Genomic DNA, 25,577 nt, shown 5'->3' with positions numbered 1-25,577 from the left:
CGACGAACTTTTTAAGTTGTTCCTATCAGGGACAATATGGGGGGGGGGGGGGAAACAGTTCCGCTGGTACGGCCACGTCAGAAGATGTAATAAACATAATCTACTACAGAAAGCTCTTGTCATCGAGGAGCCGAAGAGAGGCAGAGGGTAAACTGCTGAGGCTGCTTTCAGAAAAAGCGAAGTGCCGCTAGATCTAATGCAAGAACGTCGAACATACGCTCAACGAGTCAGATAAACCAAGCCTATAAGCGAGCTCTGGAGTCATGGGTACATACAGCCAGGAAAGAAGATGAAGAAGAATTAAATATGCAACACATCAATACTAGCACATGTTATGAATCAATCTTCATTAAAGAACGAGATTAGTGAACATGATGTCTAAAAGCTAATCAAATTACCACCTCCTCCACCACCACCACTGACAACAATAACATAGAACAAAAATCATTTATAAATATTGGAATACAAGCAAACATGAACTGACATAGATTTATACTGTCGGTTCACTGTTCTAGTGTATAGACTACTCGCCTAGTATCCCCCATTGATTCAGAATTCGAGTAATTGAGTGGACAATCTTCTACGCTGACGACTTCCTTTTGCCAGATGTTTGACGTGAAGATCTTCAGCAGAAATAACAGCTTGGCGAATTTCGGCTTTGACTGGATTTCAGAGTAAATGGAGTATGGCAGACAAACTGGTGAGCACAATCAATATCAGCTGAGAAGAGCTACAGAATGCGGAGCAATTCATATACCTATCAGCTCCCTCATAAGAGGCTGCCTGTCCGAGGCGGTAAAGGCGTGCTCGGTTCGCCTGGAAGGACGTGGGTTCGAATCCCCTTCAGGAACTCGTAAAATTTAAGAAACGAGATTTCCACTTCCGGAGGTGCATATGGCCCTGAGGTTCATTCAGCCTACACGAAAAATGAGTACCAGGTTAATTCCTGGGGGTAAATGCGGCCGGGCGTAGAGCTAACCACTCTACCCCATCAAGTGCCGAGGTTAACAATGGTGGAAGCATTTACCTTACACTCCTCCAAGAGTCTTCATGGCTATCAGCTCCCTCATATGCAGCAACGCCGACAGCTTTTCAGACCGAGCGAGTTGGCCGTACGGGTACGGGCGCACAGCTGTGAGCTTACATTCGGTGGATAGTGTAAATCCCCATAAGACCTATCTGTGTCAGTGCGACGTAAGACAAACTACAAGAAAATAAAATTAAAATAAAATTTGTGATCAATAATTACGTTGAATATTTTGCTTTATGATTTATTAGCTGAAGACAACCCGCTTAGCTGTTTTTTGTACATCCATGAGGTTGTCTCTGTATAATAGAGAAGGCGTGCATTAAAGGACCACTCTTTTTCTGTTACATCTTTTATTATTTTTTATTCTTTTTTCGGGGTATCGGTACATAAATAGCTTACATTCCAAGTCATTTCATAGAAATACATTCTTATATACTACATTTGGTTAGTTGTTGTCTGGCGGATGCACGAACAGATTTTCTGCTTGTCACCGACACGGGAGAAAGCAACTCAAGAGCTGACCATGTGTGAAACAGGAATCCTTCTAATTAAATCCGCAACTGTGGAACGTTTGAACCTGAGCCTTACTGATAGTCATACTATAAGATAATATCACTGGAAATTACAATCGTTTGAAAGAAAATGACAAATAATTTGAGATCAATGTAATTTTTGGTATGAAAACAGATTCTCCTTTTCCTTTGCCGATTAGGATTACTGCCTCAATGATATAGTAAAGAATCTGCTTCAGTAAGTAGGGCCTATCTACTTTATATCCATGAATTACAGAAAATACAGACATACTCAAGCAGAAAACTGTTATGGTTCTGATGTCACCACACTCCTGCGAGATGAATCAAAGATGATATATAAAGCCAAGGAGTACACATCACAGCCTTCTAGAGTAGGTACATTCTCAATCCGATCCATCCAGTATATTCGCATTCATTTTAATGCATTCAATGAAGAAGTCAGCTAATTTCAAGCCTCACATCTCCCACACCACTACAGCTACAGTCACGGCTACAAGGTAAAATATACGGACACGCGTCCACTTTTATATATAGTCGGTCACTTTTAAACCCCACATCTCCCTCACCAACGCAGCTACCCAACACGCAACCACTATAGTGCTCGGTAGGATATATGAGGCTACTACCACACACAAAAGCCAGTGGTCTGCGGTGGATAGTCGAAGCTGCAAAGTGAAATATACGATCACTCTCGTCTATGTTTATATATAGTCGGCCATTTTCAGTCTCCACATCTCCAACACCACCACAGCTAGTGACACGCCATCACGATAGTGCACGATGGGAGATATGAGGCTACTACCACACACAATCAACATTGGTCTGAGATGAGTAATTGTGGCTTCAAGGTGAAATAGACGGACACACGTGTCTATTTTTATATATAGTCGGACATTTTCAACCCCCTCATCTACCATACCAGTACAGCTACCGATACGCAACAACTATAATGAATGTTGGGAGACTCGAATCTACTATCGCACACAAACACCAGTGGTCTGCGATAGGTAGTTTTGGCTGCGAGGTGAAATATACGGACACACACGTTTATTTTTATGTATGTACTAGCAAATGTACCCGTGATTCGCTACGGTATTCTGCATTGTATACGAATATTGAAGTAAATACTGTACACGCAGTAAATAAGATTGTTTTAAAATAGCATGTCTCTTAGTGTTATCCGAGAAACAGCATGGAGAGGTCCCCATACGTTGTTTCCAATGTAAAGTGCTTGTTACGGATTTGTGATGATAACGACATGCTCATTTGCCTACTGCCATTCGCAATCGAGTTGGGAAGTTTACATTATAATTGCAGGCCCCATTGCCTACTGCGCGGTCACAATCGATTTGGGGAGTTTCCGTTACAATGGCAGCCCCCTTTCCTACTTCCAGACATATTGCAAATTCAGGAGTTTTTATTATAATGGCAGGAAACTTCCCTACAACCAGTCAAAATTGAGTTGTGCAGTTATCATTATAATGACAGGCCCCTTTTCCAACTGCCAGCATGCTTACTGCCAGTCACACGAAGTTGGTGAGTTTCCATCAAAATAGCAGGTCAGTATGCCTAATGCCAGTCACATTTTAGATAGGTACGTCGGTTTATAACTGCGGGAACGCTTGCCTACAGCCAAACGCAATCGGGTAAGGGGAGTTCTGAACAAAACTGCATGCTCCCTTGCCTTCTGCAAGTCAAATCGAGAAGTGAATTATTCATTACAATGGTAGGTCTGCCTTATTTATGCCAGTTACACAGGAATTGGAGAAAGACCCCATTCCTACTGCCAGTCAAAGTCGGTGTGGGGAGTACTGATTACAATAGCAGAAACACCCTTTCTCGATCGCTACAAAATCGACATCATTGAATATATATAGTTCGACATACGAAAGTATGTGCTTGTTTACAATATTGCAGACCTTCATTTACAGATTAACTGCTGCTAAACGGCACATCATATCGAGAAAGGATTGTACCATAAGACGCCGGATTTAGCGGCCTAAATTGCTGGTCTTATGATATCTCATCTATTCATGGGTCAGATTGAGTTAGAAACGTGGAATAGGGTAAAATTTGTGTAAGATTATCTCACAATGCATTGCTTTTCGGATAATTAAGTGACAGCTACATACATAGCATTTGGCTCACATATGGCTACTGGGTGGACCAAATTTCCTGTAGAGTTTGATGATTCTATCTTTCCTATAAGTGATGGAAGGTATGAATTATGTATGTGAAAAGTCCAAATTTACATAACATCGAGAAATAGAGAAACATCAAAAGTAAAAGGGATAGAAATACGACAAAAGGTCGTAAGACCAAGGTTGTAGATCACTCCAAATTGAACGGGGATTGTGCCATCCGTTATGTGATAATACTTCCCGAAGGTCTGCACCATCATTAAAATTGCCTCCATATTTCGATATTCTTCGGGATAAGAAGGGAAAAATTTAAAGATATTGGAAGTTTTCCGTCCGTTACAGGCTAAAACGTATAATTTTTCCAAATTTCAGTATCCTTCTTCGACTGGCAGATTATGCCGCAAATTAGGACTTTCAAGAAACTAAACCAAAAAATATGCAGATGGACATTATTACCCCTTAAACGTGTAGCTGTACGAAAATTTCGCCAAAATAGTAAATGTACAAGCACAGTCGTTACGATTTTATTTACATAGATAGATAAGGAACCTGCTCCACGTACAACACCTTTTGGGCTATATCCACTGGACTTAATATGAAAAAACGGACCGTTTATGATATCTCCCTTATTAATCCTCCTGTCGCAAAAATGCACATGAAAAAAGTTTTAGAGATGGAATTCCATCACGTTTGGTCGATTTCCAGTCAGGTTGGCCTTGTACTGTATATATTGTGTAAGAGTAAAATCACCATTTCGGTTCCCTATAAACCGCCAGTCCATTCCGGGAACATGAAATGTCATTGACGATTAATACCTACCGTTGGACAGGGGGACGTTAATGTAAAGTTTGACTCAAATATCTTCAGTAGTTTTGAAGTTGTAAAAAATACGCTTTACACTCACCCGCTCATGAGTTAAGTCCGGTGGAACGTGTACCGGAAAACGGTCCGTTAATGATATCTCCCTTATTAATCCTCGTATTGAAATGATGCACATGACGAAAAAGGCTTAGGAATTAATTTCCATTAAGGCAGGTACATTTTTGTTTATTAAATTAAAATGCCTAACCTAAACTCACTGTGCAAAATTTAGCAGGTATTTTTACCGTCGCCAAAGTTTTACAGTTTCGCTCACTTACTGAGCTTAGGTACAGCAACGGCAAAAGATGGTAAATATTCCTCACGACGTATAGTACTGTTGTATTCACGAAGAATGCCACAGAACTCGCGAAAACTTCATCTGTAATCCGAGAAGAATTCACAATATACCATTATTACAGGCAACCCCATATGTTTAGAGCAACCAACTACAAAATTATTGTATTTCGCCCTTGATTTCATAAAATGGTTACTTCTATTAGCAGGACTGCCTGCATGTGGGTACATTGTTTTTTTCTTGCGGCATTTGGTGCGTGCCGCTGAACATTTTGAGTGTTAACTACAACAACTAATACGTACCGAAGCTTTTTCTTGCTAGTGGCTTTACATCGCACCGACACAGACAGGTCTTATGGTGACAATGGGATAGGAAATGCCTAGGAGTTGGAAGAAAGCGGCTGCCGACAGTGGGATTCGAACCCACTATCTCCCGGATGCAAGCTCACAGCCGCGCGCCTCTAACTGCACGGCCAACTCGCCCGGTCGTACCCAAGCTAGCTGCTCTGCCGCCGTAAGTTGCTTTCGATCTCAAGCGAAGCCAAGAGCTATTACTCCGCATCCCTAAGAGAAGGAAGCTTGCTTGACGCTCATGCGTCAACCCAGCGACTTCATTTCACTGGGGTAGCTCTCTTTTGCGCCGCTAATGAAAACCAGCTCGCTGGAGAGACCTGGACCGCTAGAGCGAACGTGTTTTCGAGACAGATGTACTTGCCTTGCCCTAGCCATTTGCAGTTTTTTAACTTGTTAAAGAAACGTTCTAAGGATGTTTTCCCAGCAGCACAAGTGCATGCCACTTGGATGATGAGTGGAAATTTCCCAATCTCTCAAAGGACCGAACAGCAACAGAACCCACATTAACACCGGCTATTCGATACATCTCCATTAACCGAGATCGATGACCGAGGGCATCTGAAGATCTCGAAACGAAAACAATATGCTAACAATATATCATGGACAGGCTGCCCGTAAATAAACTAAACTGGTTTGGGAAGAATGTTACGTAAAAATATCATGAAAAAGTAGCACCAGCCTTCAGCTGTTATCTTGGACAGGATGCATATATCCGTAAACAAAATCGGTTTGACAAGAATTGTGCCTAATTTGTCATGAACCAGTAGCACCAGCCTTCAGCTGTTATCTTGGACAGGCTGTCCAAACACATAAACAAAACCAGTTTGTTAAGTATGGAGCGGAACTTTTCATGATGCAATACCACCAGCCTTCAGCTGTTATCGTGGACAGGCTACTCATACACATAAACAAAGCAAAGTTACCCTTTCACATCAAAGAGGCGTATTAACTACTCTTAAAACATAATATCCCTTTGCTCACGAAAGTAACTTCCGACGATTACTAAACTATTGAGATACTCGTATGATTGTTCGACACATCATTCTCGATTACTACTCGATTACTAACGCCATGTATATCCATATTAAAAGTCATCTCTCTGTGGTTCGTAATCCTTAAATAACTGAATCCGTTGATATGATGACAGTATCAACAATGTAATACCAATTACGAGTCTGTCTGTTAGGTCATCAGCCCAGAGGCTGGTTGGATCTTCAAATAGCACCACTAAAGGTTATGCGGTTATAAGGAAATCCCAAAAACCAATGACAGCACCAAAATGAGGCATACTAGGCAAGATGAGGAGTGAGGTAGTTTGCCATTTCTTTCCTCCCTGGGTCAGAAAGTACTATTGCAGCACGACTGACCCTATGAGCAGCACCTTTCGTAACACTCAGATGCACTAGTCGTGCTCTGAATGTCATTACTCAGCACTACCCATACCCCAGCAGCTTCCATATTGTCACAGCCATGGATGTTGACTGGGACTTCGGTGGAAGCTACACTTTACTCTAGCCTGTGCCAAGAGATGGATGCAAAAGTACTGTATCCATCAAGAAATGACAGCAGGCAGCAATTACGAGTGTAGGCAGTAATATTGCAGTCTCAAAATCTACCTCATAATCATTAATCAGACGATATCCGTGAGCTATCCTGCCCTTAATTGTTCTAGGAAATAATTTAGAACCAACAGCTTTCACTACTTGAAATAAGTTATGCTCACTTGTTTCGCTGGTGATACTGTCGGTCCCGGTGATCTGGTGTTAGCATCGTGATGCAGTAACTGATGTTTGTACAGAAGGGTGGTGCAGTAGTTTTGTTTGTCAGTGACACACAGGAAGAGAAAGTGGGGAAATTTAACGTGTATTGCACATGGCTAAGCCATAGGTCAAACGTGTAACATATAAACCGGAAGAGAAGAAATCCCTTGAAGCCTAGTGTTCACTGTCACTCCCAATGTCACGGCGGGAGGACACGAGTAATAGGATTATGATGACAACTTTCAAAATGTCAACTATTCTCTTTTTGTACAGGTGACAGCTGGCGAGGGAGAATCAATACGCATCGTGAGAATAATTTACCACGCTCTTCATGTATCTTGGGAATGAAGTATTTGAAGTGGTTGGTTGAAATTCTGCATTGCGACGACCTCTCAGGTTTCCTAAATTCACACAAAAGGGTAAAGTTCATCACTTGAATGTGAAGCCCTGAAAGCCGTTTTTGACAATATTTTAACATACAGTAGATAATGGATGGACAGATGGATGTATACAGTAGATGGGCAGGGTGAGTGGCTCAGGCAGTAGAGTATTGGAATGCCAACTGTTTGACATAGCGGATTAGGTTTCTTCTTTGTTTTTGGGTGTGTAAGCTTGTACAGACACTTACAGCATTTCGAGTATTCTAGGGTAAGAATTAAAGAAACTTCGCATTCGTATATTTTCTCTGCTGCACGGAGAAGCATAGAATCATGGATGATTTAGAAGACCAGAGACAAAGACAAAAGACAAAGTCACCGCCAGACAAGCCATGAAGACCCTTGGAGGAGTGGAAGGTAAAGGCTTCCACCATTGTTAACCGCGGCACGTGAAGGGGTAGAGTGGTTAGGTCTACGCCCGGCCGCCTTTGCCCCCCAGGAATTAACCTGGTAGTCATTTTTGGTGTAGGCTGAGTAAACCTCAGGGCCATATGCACCTCCGGAAGTGGAAATCTCGTTTCTTAAATTTTCTACTTCCTGACGGGGATTCGAACCCACGTCCTTCCGGGCGAACCGAGCACGCCTTTTCTTTGGCTGTTCCCCCTCTCAGTAGCCTCCTACGACATGCAAGAGGTACAGATGATGCATCCTTTGACTCCACTCACAAGGGAGGTAAAAACTTCCGGTAAATCGACAGAAAAATGAGTGTGGTCATGAATTGTGAGAAGATGAAAGACAGGATGGCCACAAAGTCCCGTTACCCATTTATTAATCTTAATGCAAGTTGTTTTTTATTACATATTTCAGATTATGTGAACTACACGATGGCTGATAAGTTACGTCCAATTACAGTATTGAAGAACGTGTTATTGTAAGTTGTTGATGCATGGGAGAAATCAAACAGGGAGGTCAATTGCAGAAATTCATGCTGGCTTTCGGGTGTGATTCCAATGAGATAATCCTCCGAAACAAACACATTTGCGATGGAAGCATAAACTTTTCACCACAGAATGTGTGAAGAATAAGGATAGAAGTGGAAGACCTTCCACAGGAAATGAAACATATCGGCTCGCCACGGAGTCCATGGAGAGATCGCCAAAGAAATCGACGCATAAAAGATCTGCGGAATTTTGTATACCCCGATCGACAATGCAGAGGCTCCTGAAACAAGGCTTAAGGCCTGCACCCATTTAGGCCTACACTCGTCCAAGAAACCTCAGATGCTGACATTGATCGGTGAGTGGAGGCATGTGTGGCACTCATTCACGTATTCGCCACAATACCAAAACGGGGCAAAGAGTTCTCTTCCGAGGAGTGTGCGAGTTACAGGAGTCTTTTGGTCCAAGAAAAATCCACACTTTAATGAAGAGTTTTAAATTAATCCTCCGTATATGATGTAGGCAGCCTTGGACAGTAGACACTCGTTTGGGCCGTTCTTCTTGGACGGTACCTGAACATGCTGCAGAACTGGTTTGTACCTCTCTTGGGGCAACACGGAATTAAAGAAAAATGTTGGTTTCAGCATGATGAAATATCTGTCATTGTGCCATCGCAGTACGCGACTACTGTATCTTAATGAAGCCCTTCCTGGGCATTAAATTGGTCGTGGTTCTCCTGCGCTGCCGGCACCACTTGCCTGGCCACCTCGAAGCCCAGACCTTACCACACATGATAATTCGGTATGGGGGCTCATAAATGGTGTCATTGCACAAAACTGTTACAATTCCACTGACGATATGAAAGATGCCGTGAGTCAAACTTTCACATAAGTTATATCAGCAATGCTCCGAAAAATGTCGCACAAAACCTGGTGACGTATTATCCTTTGCCATGAGAATAACGGTACACAGAATGATCCTTTAGACAAGTAATTGTTCATATCTCAAGATAACTCCTGTGAGGAAATGTTGTTCATGTTATTTGTTTATGTTTGGGGGTTTACTTTGTTATAATAGGAGGTAACGGAACTTTGTGGGCTCCCTGTAGACCTCGTAAATATAGTAATAATCAAACCAAACCAAACCAAATCCCATGGCACTACAGCCCTTGAAGGCCCTTGGCCTACCAAGCGACCGCTCCTCAGCCCGAAGGCCTGCAGATAATGATGTGTCGTGTGGTCAGCAGGACGAAACCACTCGGCCTTCTTGGCTTCTAGACCGGGGCCGCTGTCTCACTGTCAGATAGCTCCTCAATTCTAATCACGCAGGCTGAGTAGACCTCGGACCAGCCCTCAGGTCCAGGTAAAAATCCATGATCTGGCCGGGAATCGAACCCGGGGCCTCCGGGTAAGAGGCAGGGACGCTACTCCTACACCGCGGGGCCGGCTTCGTAAATATAATACTATTATTATTATTATTATTATTATTATTATTATTATTATTATTAGCCATCCCGGTCGTGTGGAGGTAGCATGCCTGTCTCTTATATATCAATGCCCGGTTCGTTCAAGTATTTTAATTCTAGACTGAGGAGTAGAATAGGATTCTCTCGGTACGAGATTTTCTGAAGTTCTTAGTTACAAGAAGAAAGCGCACAGTGAGAAGATTACGCTAATCACCTAGTACACGTAGATGAATACTGGTTGTCATGGTTACAGTGGTGTCGGGAAATTAATGACGCTAATGACAGATAGACCCACAACCTAAAAGCTTATCCATGTTAATAACACCGATGGCACTAATTAAGTATATGGCCAATATTTGGACAACTACGCTGAATACCAGCATACCACGGTCACAACTCACTTGGTGATGGGTTTGTTATTGTTGTTACTTCGTGTAAGTGACTTGTGATATTCTAAATGGATATTACATTGCAAGACCGAATTCTCACTCAGTCAGTCAGAATAAGGTGCTTGTTTATGGCCAGTGAAAAAATGTTGATTGACGTATTGAAGACAGACATATTTTCGCGTCAGGTAGCCAGCCAGCACTAGTTGGCGTGTGCCTGTATTTGGCTTGACTGATAGCGTAGTTTTTTATTTGGGATAAGTGAAGCCCGCAACCGCGTGAGAGTTAACAAAAGCTACACTGTCTTCGAAATGCTGTTATTTCTAAGGGGAGGATAAAGCAGCGGGGAGAATTGGGAGTGATACGTAAGGAAGTATGGGCTCGTCCCCATGGTCAACATATTACCAGGAATATAAGGTTGTAAGGTACAATAGTGTTGGACTTAGGAAGTTAGGGTTAGTGAAAAAAAGGCCATTGGCGGAAAAAGGGACTACCTAAAGTAAAACCTGATTTTCGATTTAGATACTCACTCATCCTGGTATTGCAGGTGACACGTGTTCGCTGCTTTTAGGCTGCATCATCCTCACATGAATATCTTCGTTAAGCAAGTCATTGTCAGCAATTGCATTTAAACTTTCCCGCACTCGGCAGGTACTCGCCATCATTTTGGGTTGTTCTGCTCTCTCTTGTGGATCACATGAAAGCATAAAATAGGTTCCTTCCTTTATCGTGTCGGAGCCGTATTGTATTCATTCATTCATCTTTTTTTATTTTTGGTTTTTACCTTGGTTGCGAGCTCGTTTTTAAATAAATAAATAAATAAATAAATAAATAAGAAAGCTTGTTTTTCGGCGTCTCTAATGATTGCGTCAGCGCAGATAAGGATCTAGATTCTAGGGTATGGATTGATGTTGCCTGCCATAACTGTCGATAAGCAAGAAATGAAATGAAGTGGCGTATGGCTTTTAGTGCCGGCAGTGTCCGAGGACATGTTCGGCTCGCCAGGTGCAGGTCTTTTGATTTGACTCCCGTAGGCGACCTGCGCGTCATGATAAGGATGAAATGATGATGAAGACGACACATACACCCAGCTCCCGTGCCAGCGAAATTAACCAATGATGGTTAAAATTCCCGACCCTGCCTGAAATCGAACTCGGGATCCCTCTGACCAGGGGCCAGCACGCTAACCATTTAGCCGTGGGACCGGACGATAAGCAAGAATAATGATAGAACTGAGCCGTGGTGGACGAATGTACACAATTATTGAACATATAAAGAAAAATATTTGAAGGTAAAAGTGATGTCTTGCTAAAATGCTCAAATCAATTTTTTTCAGAATGATCATCCTAAATCCCAACTTTATTGTCAGTGACCACACAGCGAGAACAGAAGCTTGTCGCTTTTGCAATCAGACGCATGCACATGTAATACCACCGAATATATTTTGTATGATGTATTCAACCTGTCGTCAGAGAGTGTATCAAAGGTCTTTGTGGCATGAAAACCGAGACAGGGTTGTTCTCTGGAGAGGCCATGCCAGGTCATGAGTCCCACTTCGTCTGATGCCGTCTGGAGCCTTTTAGCCTGAACCGTCGCACGTCTTTCTGCTGCATAATTGATACAATACCACTGCTGAGTACGGCTCTTTCATTAACATTCAAATATCATCTCTCACAGCGCGAGCTCCAAGTCCTTTGGATTAACCTAAATTTACATCATGTAATGATTATCATTCAATTCTCGCAAGTTCACTTTGAATAATAAAACGCCTTCACGGGGCAGAAGGAATCGGGTAACGTTAATACTCCAAATATATATTGTTGTGACTTTTCGGATGTCTTAACCCTTTGTTGACTGTCTGAGTCGCCAAGCTGTTCATACATACTCCACTTCCACTTTTAGTTGTGGGACTGCATTCTGACACATTATTTAGTATTTCTCGAGTGGATAAGTACACACTGAAGTGTAGAAAGACTGCACATTTTACTGCGTTGCTTATGAAGTACAACTTCTTATTTAATCCAGTGAAAACATTAACACTTAACCCCTTACTATTTCCTCACAGATTGAGAGAGAATTGTTAATGAAATACAGCCTTCTGAAAGGATGTAAAATAAGTACTCTCCTTCCTACTTATTATTATTACTTTTTTTTTGCTAGCGGCTTTACGTCGCACCGACACAGATAGGTCTTATGGCGACGATGGGATAGGAAAGGCCTAGGAGTTGGAAGGAAGCGGCCGTGGCATTAATTAAGGTACAGCCCCAGCATTTGCCTGGTGTGAAAATGGGAAACCACGGAAAACCATCTTCAGGGCTGCCGATAGTGGGATTCGAACCTACTATCTCCCGGATGCAAGCTCACAGCCGCGCGCCTCTACGCGCACGCCCAACTCGCCCGGTCTTCCTATTTATTATCTACAAATATTATACATAACTATACGCCTTCATACAAGATGAAATCAACAGTGTATTTTTACTACTTATGACTACTTATGCTAGGGTGGAAAGAAGTGAGAAATTCATTAAGATTGGTTAAATTTTTAAGTTTTTATGAATTTAAACGGAAAAAACTTAAATGTTTATACATTGTAATCTTCTTTTAAAATAATTGCACAAGAACACAACGTGCCAAATTACATTGGCCTATCATCACTGCTTGCAGAGATATCAAATAAATATCCGAATAAATACAATTTTACAGGACAGCAATAAATTCAAAGTAAAAATTTAAATTGAATAGACCATATAATATTGGAAACTATGTATAACAATTGGAGTAGCAATATTTGAAGTTTTCCTACAAAAAGTACTTGATCAAATATCATGATTGTAGTCCATGCTGTCGGTATTACCTATGAAAATATAATACACGTCAAGTAGGTAGTTTCAGTGTTCACCCTTCCCACAGCTTGACGTGAATATGGAATGTTAAGAACATCGCAAGAAATAAAATAAGAAATAAATTGTTATAAAAACTTAACCGTGAAGCGTAACCCGTAACTAATAACCTAATAACAATCTACAATGTTCATTAATTGCACATGATAATTTTTGTTCACCTAAAATAAATATATCTGTTCAAGATATGATGGAAAAAATAGTGGTTTTCCACTACATTACTGTCGTCTTCACAGACAGGTGTTCTTATTTCGTAACGTATTTTCCATAGTTTTCATCATAATTTTAAAAATTTGAGACAGTTGTACAAAATTGAGTGTAGTAACGAAGTTATAAAAACAGTCAAATCTAACATAAATTAAACATAGGTTTAACATTCGAAAGACAAGATTAGTATAAAAATTACATAAAAACGAACGAAAAATAATTTTCTAAGGGAATATCTTAGTTGCTGGGCTGAGTGGCTCAGAATGTTAAGACGCCGGCCTTCTGTTTCCAACGTAGCAGTTTCGATCCTGGCTCAGTCCGGTGGTATTTGGAGGTAAAAGAACTCTTGCAGGACTAAAGTCCGGCATCTCTGCATCCCTGAAAACCGTAAAAGTAGTTAGTGGGACTTAAACAATAAAAACAATTAATTAATACATCTTAGAAATTCTGGATTTCATTGTTCAATGTTTCAATGCTTTCAGAAAAAAATTATAGTGAAAACCCTATTTGACTGGAAACAGTTGATATCAAAATTTTATAACATTTGTACAGACAATTAGATAGCTTTTGATGGAACCTATATATTATTTCATGAGTGGTAATGATTGTATAATAAGTCTTCAAATTGTTTAAATAAATTGCATACGTAGTTGCTAAGCAACCTACGAGTTGGCCGTGCGGTTAGGGGCACGTAGCTGCGAGCTTGCATCCGGGGGATATTGGGTTCTATTCCACTGTCGGTAGCCCTGAAGATGGTTTTCTGTGGTTTCCATTTTCACACCAGGCAAGTTCTGGGATTGTACCTTAATTAAGGCCACGGCCGATTCCTAGGAATAGTACACAAGGAACAGGGGCATAAGCCGTCTTCTTTGAATGTAATTCTGTAATTTGGTGGTTTAAATGTTGGATTTTCGGTTTTAGGACTCTAGTTCTATTCCGTATTGGGAAACATGTAAGGGAAGCGCGAGTAGAGACCCTCTGTTGTCTGCCATTCAACCTTCAATTGGGTGACTAAAGTTTTCAACCTCTAAATTTGGTAAATCTTGTCTCAGCTTTAAATGTTCCTCCTTTAGTCACCCTTTGCAGTATATGATTAGCATCTGTATCATTGGGCCTTAAGCCCACTTATGTTTCCATAAATTTCTATAAGGAGTGCTGGTGCTTCGCCTCCTTGGCATTTTTTGATGGCCGGTTATGTGCTACCTTTCCTTTTTACTTTTAAGGCCGTGTAGTATGGATAATTATGCAGACGAAGAATACACCCGTGGTATCCCCTGCCTCTCGTAAGAGGCGACTAAAAGGGGTGACCTAGGGATGATGGAATTAGAACCTGACACTACTGGTGACTAGTACCATTACTTGAAGAACACTATGGGTCGACGTTAATTGCAATTAATACCACCATGTGAGGAACACCATGGATCTACATTACCTAGGAGTAGTACCATTATGCGAGGAACACCACATGTCTGGGCGTTGCCTGTGATTAGTACCATCGTGTACATCCCACCGAGGCTGGGGAACGGGCGCTTGATCCTTGTTTAGCACACGTCATGCGCTGCGCTGGAATGTGGTTGTTCCCCTATGTTTTGAATGGGTCTGCGTTACCTATGAGTAGTACCACTGTATGAGGACTACCAGGGGTCTACCTTGCCTGTGATTAGTACCACTATGTAAGGAACATCGCGGGATTGGGCATTGCCCGTGATTAGTACCACAAGCTAATAGAATAACAGAACACCATAGTTTGCGTTGCCTGTGAGTAATAGCAGTATATGCGGAACACCATGGGTTTGTGTTGCCTGTGGGTGGTACGATAATGTGTGATACTCTGTGGGTCTACATTACCTATGATTAGTATCACTATGTGAGCAACACCATGGTGTACCTGGCCTGTGATTAGTACCACTATGTGTCGAACACCTCGGATGTAGCCGGCGACCGTGATTAATCCCACTATGTGAGGAACACCACGGTTCTCCTTTATCAGTTATTAGTACTATTTTGAGGGGCCGGCGAGCTGGATTTTGGACCCCTTTGGATAACAAGCAAAATCTCAGAAAATAAGGCATTGCGATTTGGATCCACTGACTTGTTTTGGATTCATGGTCATTTTACAACGTCATTCGTTTTAGATTGTAGTCAGTGGATATATTTTGACGTTTTAATTACCGATTCATTTCTTTGCACCCCATACCATTCGGGCCGATAACCTAGCTGTTATGCCCCTTTAAACGAAAAGCATAAATATCATCATCATTGTACCGAGGGTACACCTCTACGCCACACATTTACATCTTGCGCCTTAAAGTACTCCTCTAAAGGAGAAACCGTGAACTTGAAACTGGACCAACTTATACATTTTTACTGAAGATGGCACCACTAAAATTTGTTATTGTGAACTGTGCGAATTTCTACTTGTTTTTGTTTTCCATTCATCAAGAAGCTTGAACATTCTCTCATAGATGTCACTACTAACAAACTTTGATCATGCACCTTGGTGCGAAGTGAAGGAACCCTTTTGAAGAAATTTTGTATTCATACGTTTTATCTTTACTAAATTTCGTTCGTTCATTTTTGGGTTGGCAATATTTATATTTTCTACCCGCCAGTTTTGAATTTAGCCAATCAAGAATTTCTGTAAATAATTTTCGACCAATCCCATATTTCTTCTTCGATTTTGAGTGTAATCTTTTCATTCACCAATAAAATTGAGAGGGTGTGGCTTGATTATTCATGAAAGGTCTAGAACATTCCCCGAGGGTTTATAAACTGCGGATTTTTACGTCTCTTGGCCATTAGATCAACATCTAACTAAGCGTGTGTGTGTCCAGCAGGAGGCGGGAGGTGCCTCTTTCATCAGGCAGCAGTACTCCGACAAGGTATGTCCACTTAACATCTTCACTTTTGCTAGCTCCGCAGTTTAACCCGAGGGAAAGGTTCGAAACTTTATTCTTAAAATGTAATTCTCCGTTCGGCTCATGTAAAAATTTCATAAATCTTTAACAGTAATCCGGGGATAAAGAGTGATGTACCCTCTCGAGCACCCCTTCATTTTGGTTGAGGTACCGCATTTGTTTCTGCAATGTATTAAAGTGATTTCCATCAGCGCTACCTCAGTAGATTGGGATTAGCCCCTGTGCCGTTGGCCAAGTGCCCTATAGGTTTTTAAATTTTTTTGTGGAGCTAAATCTTTGACTCCATTCCGGTTTGCTCGGGCCGTTTATTGAACCTGTTCTTTTTCACTAAGGCCCCGCAGGTTGGGTACTAGATACCTCTGTGTAATAAGATGGCTTTTGTAAATAGTGCCTTGTAAGGCCAGTGATTATTGGATTTTAATACCGTGTTGCCTGGAATAGGCTTGAGAACTGAGAGAGCTTGAGCTCTTTTCCAAGTGTTGTAAAATTGCCTCTGGGAGGCCTGATATTGCAATTTTGGGAGCAAGTGTTCCAGGTATTAGAGGATTTCTGTCCTTTGAACAAATTGGTGCTTTTGTAAAGTTGAGCTAGGAGCTCAAAATTGTAAGACTAGGGGCTTGTAGCCCAAAAGTGTTAAAATTCTGAAGTCTTGGATCTTTCTAAGTCTTGTTTCTAAATTGGTATGTCGTTGTTATTTCACTAAGTTGTTTAAATTTTGTTGTTTCAAGAAAATATAACCTTTGTTAAAATTTTAAATTAACTTTGACTTTGTAGTTAGACCCATTCATCCCGGCACCTTCTTTCACCTCTGCTGATCCACGGGTAGCCCCGTAACAATCATCATCATCATCTGACACCCTCTTACCAGTTAATTGACTGAAATGTCATAATATATTTCAAAAGGGCAAAATTAAGAATTTTCATTGCCTATGGAGACTTTAGAGACGCAAATAATAATAATAATAATAATAATAATAATAATAATAATAATAGTACTTGTTACGGGGATTCCGAGGTTCACAGAATAATATGAAGCGCCTAGGTTGAATGGCTGGACAAGGGATTACTTAAAGCAACTTTTAGCATAAAACATTTTGAAATTTTATTTCTTTACTTTCTTAAAATTGAGAGATAGGAAACCTGATAGAATAACATAATAATTCAAAATGTTAATAACGAGCTCGTCAGCTCGAACAATATCTTGGAATAAAAAGTCCTGAACCATGTACAAAAACTTGGAATAAATACTAATCGCTAAATTACATAGAGAAGAGCATAATTGCTCCTGACAGGTACAATATTTTAAAGAACAAGATTTGCTCCGAGCAGTTACAATTCACAGTAATCTGAGCTCCAAAATACAACAGTCTAACCTCGAAGAGGCAATCAGTTTCTTATGACGCACTCAAAATTACACTAGACAACCTATCGGGTGACCCAACTTCAAAGTTTTCATTCACGGTTGCCCCATGTTGGGCATATACATATACAATAATAGTAGTCACTGTTCCCAAAGGGCACTAAAACGAAGAAACAATCATCCTAGGAATAGTACACAAGGAACAGGGGCATAACTATCCATACTACACGGCCTTAAGTGTACAAGGGAAAGGTTACACATAACCGGCCATCAAAAAATGCCAAGGATGCGAAACACCAGCACTCCTTATAGAAATTTAGGGAAACATAAGTGGGATTAAGGCCCAATGATACAGAGGATAATCATATCCTGCAAAAGGTGACTAAAGGAGGAACATTTAAAGCCGAGACAAGATTTACCAAATTTAGATGTTGAAAACTTTAGTCACCCAATTGAAAATTTGAATGGGAGACAACAGAGGGTCACCGCTCGCGCTTCCCTTACATGTTTCCCAATACGGAATAGAACTAGAGTCCTAAAACCGAAAATCCAACATTTAAACCACCAAATTACAGAATTACATTAAAAGAAGACGGCTGAAACCTTCCCCTTAATCTACCCGAAGGCGCTATTACATGCCAAAGTAAATTCTGGCATTACCTTGTATCGCAAGGACTTTTTTTTAACAGGCCGCGCCCCTGCCTCGCTAGGCCTCCGTTAAGTCGCACTCTCAATCACTGGAGCAATGCAAAAAAGACGGCCCTAAAGCTTTTATAATTACGTAGGGAAAGCGTCAAGATTAAATTGAATTACTCTTTGCTCATACGCTGAATTCCCATACATACTCAGAACATATTTACAAACATCTGATAGGTAGCTTACAATAGAGGAAGAACCAGCATAAGTGTTGTCAACTTCAGTACATTAAAAAAAATCCTCAAAAATGGTTTACGAATAACAAAAACGAAATTTTCTGAGCTATTAGTTTGTTTTAGTCCATGAGGTGTCATCTCACCATTGAAGAAGAAAGCTTTTGGGAGTTTGAAGTTCAAGTCCGTTGGCATAGATGGCCGTAGAGAAGTTTAAATAGCCGGGGTACAGTAATATTTATAATACAGACGAAGTTGAACTCGACTGTGTGACCAATTACTTATATTTAATTATATTTACTTCTGTGAACTGTTTTGTCCCCTTCTGCTTTTCTATTTTCTTTCGTGTGCATTGCTTTGATGGAAAGGCGAAGTTTCTTATTGTGTAGTTGTACCCATCGGTTGACTGATATACTGTAGTTCCCTTCATGTATGTATTTACTACGTGCTAAATGAAACATTATAAGAACTATCTTGGTTCATATTACATCGCCTTTTTGATTTCCAATGTTTGTGTTTTATGTTGCTAGTATTATTATAGTGCTTATATATTTTGCATATGAACTAGAAATAATCAACGTAATTTAATACATACATGATACAATATACACATACAGCATTTTCGATCGGTTGTATTGCTTTAGGAAATGCTTAACGAAATACTCGCGCCTCTCCTACATCAGATTCAACTTATTTTGGTTCGACTAATGTAGGCAAGGAGATATACGAGAGTTATGACTCCTAATTGCACAGTGAGGAAAGAAAAGGGAAGGGAAAGGTAACCCCGCACCGCAAGATCAAGACTTCCTCACATTTCTCTCAGTTGTGTCACTTCCGCCAACTACACCTACTCTGAGAACTGTCACGTACTGTTTGCATGGAGTGCTGAAACACTGCCGTATCTCACGGGAAACCAGATGCGAACTACTACTGGTTGAAATTCATATCTAACTGGAAATAATTCCACGTATGGGATGTCGCGGGAAAATGTTAGTACTTAACAATGCTGTAAGTGTAAAGGTTTATTAAACTACAAATACGAGTCTCTTTAGGAGTGCCAGTGGATTTTTCACGGGTTTATACATATTTGTACAGCATACTACAGTGTTCACATTTTCATTTAGTGTATTTTTTTAATGTATATATGCGTACATTATACATTACGAAGGGTTTATACAAAGAAAAAACAAACATGCTGTCAGCTGTGCCAAAACAACAGGAATTCAACAAAAGCATAAAGTTGCTAACATAGGATTTTGAAAACCACATTGTTGATCAATATGTGGCTGCCAATATTTTGTATAGCCACTTCGGGCTCGGAGACATGCTTAAACACGACGAGGTATTCTCAACACAACAGAATACAACTTTTTAGGGCGAATTATCCCACTAGTGGATAGCAGCTTCACTCAGTTGCTGAATGTTAGCAGGATGATTGCTATTTCCATTTCATGCCATGCGTTTTGAATGCAGTTCATGTCCGAAGAATACGCTGTCCACACTGTTCATTGCACGTCATGCCTCTCAAGGAACTGATTGACCACTCAGTTTCGATGGGCACGAGCATCATCAACCGCTGCCCACTGTGGCAGCAAATACTGTAACTGCAGGTTGGAGGATATCTCTAATGTCAGACAGCCATGTTACCCTGGATAGGATTTAAAGGTATACGTCGACCAAACATGGTTCCACCCCAATGCATGATGTAACCTCCTTGCTTCTGATGTTGCGCCAGGGTGAAGGTTCGTTCCATTTCTCACCGGACCGTCTCCAGAACCCAATGCTTATGTTGCATTGATGCAAGTTAATGATGATCGCATCAGAAAATACAGGACACTTCCAATATTCGTGAAGCCGCACGTACTACTGAGTTGCTACCCACACGTGATGATGTATTGCCTAGTTTAAAATGGTATTTTGGCATAGGCCTCCTCCATATCAGTCCTCCGTCATGCAGACGACGATTTTGCACTATCTAATTTGGCACATTTACTCGGATGGCCCACCGAAGATCCTGGTGGAACGAGGTGGTAGCAGCAGTGAACCTGTGGCGTGCTCAAAGCTAACAACACCGATCCTCCTTGCGAGTTAATTTTCGTGGGATTCACGTCCGTTGTCTCTCCCTGAACTTTCACTAAATTCTAGAGACATCGCTGTGACTCATTTTAATATAAGCGAGTACATTAACTTGTCGACATCCTTGTAGGAATGTCACAGTTTTAATGCATTCAGTAGCAGAAATGGCCCCTCTTGCCTTGTTTACCTCAGTCCTACGCCGACATTGCAAGCGATGTTGCCAATCTGGCCCACCGACCTCCCCACCACTACCCGGCCGAGTAGAAACCCGTTACCACCCTGACGCCGGATTGCTCCGTGCAGGGGGACGGACCCATCTGGCCAAAGCAGGGGAAGAGGCGCGGATAAGGCTTGAATCTCCCCGGTTGAGGTATTTTCGGGTTTCTCACGTTTACCCCCGAACGGTTTCACGTACTCTTGAACTCTCTCTTCAAAGTTCTTTTCAACACGACCAACACCTCCTATCGGATAAATATTGAACCTAATCTTGGTTTATAATTTTACTTTACGTCGCACCGACACAGATAGGTCTTATGGCGACGATGGAATAGGATAGTGGAAAGGAAGCGACCGTGGCCTTAATTAAGTTAAAACCCCAGCATTTTTCTGTTGTGAAAATGGGAGACCACGGAAAACCATCTTCAGGGCTGCTGACCCACTGTCTCACGAATGTAAGCTCACAGGTGCGCACTCCTAACCGCACGGTCCACTCGATGATCTGGGTTGAACGTCTCTGTGTAACGCAGGCATTGGCCAACAGTGAAAATGAAAATCCACAGCCTGTTTCCAGTCTTTCGATCTGTTTAGGAATGGAATGAATGAAGCGGCGAGGATAGGAATTGTGTCGGCTCCCAAAGCCTGTCGCAGTCCTTTGGGGGCAATAATTGATGACTGACAGATGAAATTAAATGATAGTGGAGAGGTTTGCTGAAATGAAAGATGATACGGAAAACCGGAGTACCCGGTTAAAAACCTGTCCCACCTCCGCCTTGTCCAGAACAAATCTCACATGGAGTGGCCGGGATTTGAATCACGGAACCCCAGCTGTGAGACGCCGGCGCGCTGCCGCCTGAGCCACGGAAGCTTCGGCCTGTAGTGCATAATAAGTATGTTTGAGTTAGCGTGACATATACAATACAGTGTGATGTCGTAAAACTTGCTTGAGCACCACTACTACTACTACTTTTGGAGCTTCATGAATATTTTCTTCCATCCGTGTGTTTCCTCTTCATTTCCTGTTACATGCATCATTACACTTTAGTGATTATCTGTAATTCCGGAATCCTGTCATTACATGGAATGCGTGTTTCTGGTTCTTTGATGAATGCTTAGGTGTCTAAATGTGGGGATGCAATTTGAAACTGAGTTTACTTTCTATTTTTCAGGATTGGTGTGGACACCTGCCTCCTCCTTCCAAGTTCGAACAGGTGAGTGTAATTCTATTTCTCTATCTGTTCAAAAAATAAGTGAAATTGTACTATTCAGTCACTTATACGACCCAATAACTACTGATTTGGTCAAGGTAAAATAATAAATATTATAAATATGAAGAAAGAAATATGAATACTGTATACGACAGTTTACCTGTATAGTTTCTAGTTTATAGGAATAGCAGTGGATAAGATACCTGAGTGTTAATATTTATGCGACTTATTGACATAGAAATAAATCCGTTGAGTCGCAAATTTTGTTACAATCTCATGATAAAGTACAGAAACGCCAAGACATTATCTGTACCAGCGATTTGGCTACGCAGTTTGTGTTACGCAGCTGCAAGCTTTCGTTCGTTTGATGCTGGGATCGAATACCACAGTCGGCATCCTTGAAGATTATTTTCCATGGTTGCGCATTATCACACTAGTTGTCCGGCTCCATGGCTAGATGTTTAGCGTGCTGGTCTTTGGTCACAGAGGTCTCGGGTTCGATTCCCGGCAGGGTCGGAAGTTTTAACCATCATTGGTTAATTTCGTTGGCACGGGGTCTGGGTTTGTGTGTCTTCTTCATCATTATTTCATCTTCATCACGACACGCAGGTCACCTCCGGGAGTCAAATCAAAAGACCTGCACCTGGCGAGCCGAACTTGTCCTCGGACACTCCCGGCACTAAAAGCCATACGCCATTTCATATCATCACACCAGTTGATGCATGAGCTTTACTTTAACCAACACCACGCCAAGTGCGTTCCCAATTCTAGCCTTTCGCTATTCTAGCATTGCCAAGAGCCTCCTATGTGTCAGTGTGACACTGAAACATAGGCAAATCTAATCTCTTTCCTAGCGTATTTCCCATCGAAAGGGCTCCTCTGTTCGACTACATTTTCCGCAATTGGCCACGTAGAGGACATCAAGTGGATTGAGGTCCACAGTTCACATGTCTTCCATGATGTCAATAAATCGCTTCGGTGGTCTCCCTCGCAGTCAGTGCCCACCTGGGCCAAGCTGGAGGGCCGTTTTCATCACGGAATCATTGTTGCTTTGAATACCATGACTATGCTCATGGAGTCTATCCTCCATCGCATTTTCTATGATTGGTTGCACACCAAGTCTACGTGACATATCTTCATTTCTGACATGGTCCAACAGAGTCAGTCCGACTGATCACCGTAACATCCTAATCTCCATGGGATTTATCCATGTTTCTTCGTCAAATGGCAAAGTTCTACTCCAATTAGGTTAAAGGGTCTTTTCATGTTCTTGTAAATTTTAGCCTTAAGGTATTCGAGCATCTTTTTATAACAGGGGTTATCAGTTATTTGCCTCCAACTAGAGCATTCCTGCAGCATATTCAATATTCTGTCACGATAAGTGTGTGTAATGCCTTTTAGAATTCTTAGCTATGGTTATCATACAGTATTCATTGTGCTCGAAAGACTACCATGTACAGTGCTTATTAATATAGGCCTACTTCTTATTATTGTACTTCATATATATATATTATAACAATTTTTGCTTATCCTAATGGGTTTAGATTTCAGCTCAGACACTTTGAAACAGAATTTCCATAAATCTGTTCTGTACATAATTCTACTTGGTATGAAATCACTTTGCATTATCCTAGTAGTGTGTAATTACCAAGTAAATATGCAACATTCCGCGGTCCAGTTTTGCTTTTGGTTACGGCAATAATCTATCATGGATTAATGAGAAGAAATGTAACGTAAAATGAAAATATCGTCTCCTGTTGAATTCGTTATATTTTCTGCGTATGGATATCAATAACGTAGATTATTTTTCAATGCAAGTAATGTTTCTTCAAATCCTCCTAAGGTAGGCCTGTGTGTTGTTATGTTATTAAAAACCACATGCTTTTTAAATTAAATTCGCCGGGCTGATTGGCTCAGACGGTTAAGGCGCTGGCCTTCTAGCCCCAACTTGGTAGGTTCGATCATGGCTCAGTCCGGTGGTATTTGAAGGTGCTCAAATACGACAGCCTTGTGTCGGTAGATTTACTGGCACGTAAAAGGACTCCTTCGGGACTAAATTCCGGCACCTCGGCGTCTCCGAAGACCGCAAACGTTAGTGGGTCGTAAAGCAAATAACATTATTATTATTATTATTATTATTATTATTATTATTATTATTATTATTATTATTATTATTATTATTAAATTAAATTCATAGCCTACGATAATATCATATTACTAAAGTTTCCCAACGAACTAGCTGGGTACGCAGTTGGAGTTGCGTTAGTTGCGAGCTTGCATTTAGGAGATCATACGTTCGAATCCCACCGCCTCGTCGGGGAGCTCTGAAGATGCTTAACCTATCCCTGCGTCAATAAATACTTGAATGTGTTTGCAAAGTTAAAAGTACTTTATATCTCTCCTGTAACCTGCTCTTAAGTTGCGGTTTGAAGTAAAAGTAAACTCGTGTCCTCATCCCGAAATGGTGCAGCTCTTTCCAGGAACATCCCCGGTGGAGGTGAGCTGCATGTACCATTTCAAACACATACCAGCCCTCCTGCCATTCTTAAATTTCTGGCCGTACCGGGAATCGAACCCGGGCCACCGAGGACGGCAGCTAATAACACTAACCGTTACGCTACGGAGGCGGGCGGTTTGAAATTAGAATAGGGAAACTGCAGGTTTTGGAAATTCCTTTTCCTCTATAGGTGCTAAAACGGTTATCATGATTGCGGATTTTCTTCACGTTTCTCCACACTCTCGCTACGCAGTTTTTAGGATAGTTCTCAATATCAACTCTCGGGACATCTATCCCAGTAATGGTCTAAAATAATTATCGGCACTGGTACCCAAACAATAATAACACTTGCACGGGAGATCAGTAGGCCTACCTTTAATATAAAATTATTAGGCCTTGTTTAGTTTTCTTTCCTCTAATTATTCTATTCGCATTTGGTGTATCACTCTATACTGAAATGTGATTTAGTAGGAGAAACCTCTGTCATCATAATTTATTTACATGTTACGAGACCACATTTCATGGTAAATTCTCTCTCTCTCCAATGAAACCCATGGCAATTACAGTGATATTAAACGTAATTATTAAAATCATTCCTAATCTGATTGTGAAATCGTCCGCCTCTGTGGTGCAGTGGTTAGTGTGATTAGCTGCCACCCCCGGAGGCCCGGGTTTGATTCCCGGCTCTGCCACGAAATTTGAAAAGTGGTACGAGGGCTAGAACGGGGTCTACTCAGCCTCTGGAGGTCAGCTGAGTAGAGGCGGGTTCGATTCCCACCTCAGCCATCCTGGAAGTGGTTCTTCATGGTTTCCCACTTCTCCAGGCAAATGCCAGGATGGTACCTAACTTAAGGCCACGGCCACTTCCTTCCCTCTTCCTTGTCTATCCCTTCCAATCTTCCCATCCTCCCGCAAGGCCCCTGTTCAGCATAGCAGATGAGGCTGGCTGGGCGAGGTATTGGTAATCCTCCCCAGTTGTATCCCCGACCCAGAGTCTGAAGCTCCAGGAGACTGCCCTTGAGGCCGTAGAGGTGGGATCCCTCACTGAGTCCGAGGGAAAAACCGACCCTGGATGTTAAACAGAAGAAGAAGAAGAAGAAGAAGAAGAAGAAGAAGATAGTGAAATCTCTGCCTGTTGCCAGTAGTTCAACCGGTACCATAATAACTAAATGAAATTATCATTTTAA

This window comes from Anabrus simplex, chromosome 1, assembly GCF_040414725.1.
Source record: "Anabrus simplex isolate iqAnaSimp1 chromosome 1, ASM4041472v1, whole genome shotgun sequence".
NCBI lineage: Eukaryota > Metazoa > Arthropoda > Insecta > Orthoptera > Tettigoniidae > Anabrus > Anabrus simplex.
The sequence above is the reverse complement of the archived record's forward strand: the minus strand, read 5'-3'. Positions refer to the sequence as shown.